We start from the raw sequence: 2985 nt of genomic DNA on the forward strand, positions 1-2985 counted from the left end.
CTAAGAGTCCTTGATGTACCATTCACAATGGATAGGTACTTTTATAAAAATCGTCTTCCTCTATAGCAGCCCATTAACTGTACTTTTAAATTGCCATATCTTAATGAGGAGAAAAGTTTATATTCTCATCAATATTAGAGGATTAAAAAAAAAGACAAGAAGCAACTGACTTTTAATAACTTTGCTGGAAAGTGGCAAGGCAACATCTGGAATACTTATTACCCATTTGGCATGCTGTTCATCTCCATGGGTAAGATTCAACATGACAAGCTCTGTCAAAAGGAAATAAGCTTCATCTAGTTAAATTAGAATGATTAGGGTCATTTAGACAGAGGAAGTCTAATTTGTGTGGATCTAGAAATTTTATACAAACTGGAATACCTAAGTATTTAATCTTCCCTGAAGCCCAATTTAAAATTGAAAGAGACTATTGCATAGATCTATAATGAGATGAGATATATTAGAAATTAATTTAACTATTACTGCACTGTGAGCATGTAGCCCAAGAAATTAAAGACTATTTCACTTGCAGTTTGTATACGTATTAGAAAAGAAACACTCTGTTACAACTCATTAACCATTCTATTATTTTATAAACTCCTTAAAGGGAAACTGGAGCATCTAGAGTAAATCTGAGTTTTTTCTACTCCTTTCTAAAAATTTTACCAAATTTATACTGTAAAGTAAATGTCGACAGAATTCAATCCTAACCTTACCTTCTACAGTGGGGTCACTTAATCTTTCTGATGTCATGGACTCCTTTAACAGTCTATTGAAGGCTATAGAGCCCTTCTAAGAATAATATTTTAATACAAAAAGTACATAGAATTTTTGTTTTAAATACGTAAATAACTTTAATATGTAGGATTACAAAAGAAAACTATATTAAAATATAGGTATCAAAGTAGTTTTAAATATGTGCAATATATGTGCTTCTTTATTAGCGCATCTAATAAAACCTAGTGGTATATCTGATAACTCTTAATTTGGAAGTCATGATGAAAAGAAATAACTTATCAGGTGGCGTAAAAATATGGGTGATTTCTATGAATGATAAAGTCTCAGGTAGTTGCCTATATTAATGATTGAAAGAAATGCTTAATTTCAGTTAGAATTTAGTAAAAATTAACGTGATTGTTTTCCATCCATGTTCATAGACTACCAAATCTACTTCACACCACCAAGGATTGGTGAAGAACTCTAGTTCTATGGTTATGTAGATGGGTATGATGTGATTAAGACTAAGAGTGGTCACTGTGGTGGCTGGCATGTGTTGACAGCAAAAACAGAATGCAAAGGAGGATTGGCAATTTCTTAGTTAGCTTATCACCAGCCCAGACAGATATGAGGGCTGAGTTACTCAACTTGATCACAGCAGAATTGCCAAATCTCCATTTCACTTTGTGCCATGTTGCCAGACCACATAGAATGATTCCAGACTTGTGAGAGGATGCTGATTCTAATTACCTGTTTTAAAGAACTGATCCGAGTCCCCGAGTCATTAGGCTGATTCTTTAGCCTAGGGTACTCTCTTATTCAAAATATCCTTTTCACCTGTAATGTAACAGTAATAAATCTTGAAGTGTTCTTGTAAACTCTTTATTACCTTTTTCAGAATAAAGAGTATAATACCTTCCTTGAAAATGTTGTCTGAACCAGCATCATCAGCTTTGCCTGGGTACTTGCCGGAGACGCACATCCTTGAGCCTCGTCCCAGTCCTACTGACAATGAAATCTGGAGGTGGAACTTATCAGTCTGTGTTGTAACAAGCCCTCCAGCTAATTCTGATTTATACCAAAGTTTGAGAACCACTGCTGTCAATATTAAGGAGCCATGTCACTAATGATAGGTTCAGAAAAACCATCAACATGTAGAAAAACATCCTCTTCCCTCTTTGGCAGCATGAACTGATAAGGCTGGATTTGCAAACGGCAAGAGTACTTATGCATCTATGTGGAAGATGGGTGGGAGAAAGGAAAATCTAAAGGCAGGAAGACCATTAGGAGGCAGTACAATATCCCAGGAAAGCCATGGCAAGGACCGGAACCCAAGAAATGGCAGTGAGGATAAGCAGAGAGGATGAACTTGTGAGAACTGACAGGTGGGGGCCCATTGGATACAGGAGATGAGGGAAGGAAAATGTCAAGGATGACGTATTGCTTTAGCAACTGCCTTGGAAGGCTTGCTTGGAAGTTCTTTAGCATACCTAGCCCTTGATGGTTTGACCAGAACTCATATTCCGGGTTCTTTTACGACTGCAATTTAGAAAAGGAACATATAGGCCCACTCTTAGTGATTAATAATGCATCTATTTGAGTCGTTTTAGGAAATAACTCTTCCAAGACCCAGGATTTTAGGAACAAAGAGAAGAACACCCTAACCAAAAAGGCCTGATATCAGGCTTCTTGCGGAAGTGATCGATGCCAGGACTGCAAAAGGGGAAATATATGCTGAACTTGGAACATCTTTTAGGGCCACGAAGTAAAGAAATGCTAGCCAAAGTTTTAGGGAATGTTGAAATGACAGAAGAGCTGGCCTGAAGCAGCTCCTAAGGGTCCAATGCTGAAACAGTTTAGCAAGAAAATAAACAATATTAGTGGTTTATGATCCAGAAGCATAACACCACTTCTGTAGTATTCTTGCCAAAAATGCATAACCTCAATCTGATCATTCTCTGAGAAAACATCAGACAATATAAATTGGGAAAAATACAAAAAAATACCTGAGCAATACTCTTCAAAATTATCAAAATTATAAAAGTAAAAGAGAGACTGAGGGGCTGTCACAAAGAGAAAGGCTAAGGAGACATGACAACTGAATGCAATGTGGGATCCCAAACTGGCTCCTAAAACAGAAATAGACTAGTGGTGACAATTTGGAGAAAAACTGGTAAATTTTAAATAAAGTCTCCGATTTAGTTAATAGTATTATAAGAATGTTAGTTTCCTGGTGTCAATAATTGCACATAGTAAGATGTTAATGAT

This window comes from Pteropus vampyrus, unplaced genomic scaffold, assembly GCF_000151845.1.
Source record: "Pteropus vampyrus isolate Shadow unplaced genomic scaffold, Pvam_2.0 Scaffold42, whole genome shotgun sequence".
Classification (NCBI taxonomy): Eukaryota; Metazoa; Chordata; class Mammalia; order Chiroptera; family Pteropodidae; genus Pteropus; species Pteropus vampyrus.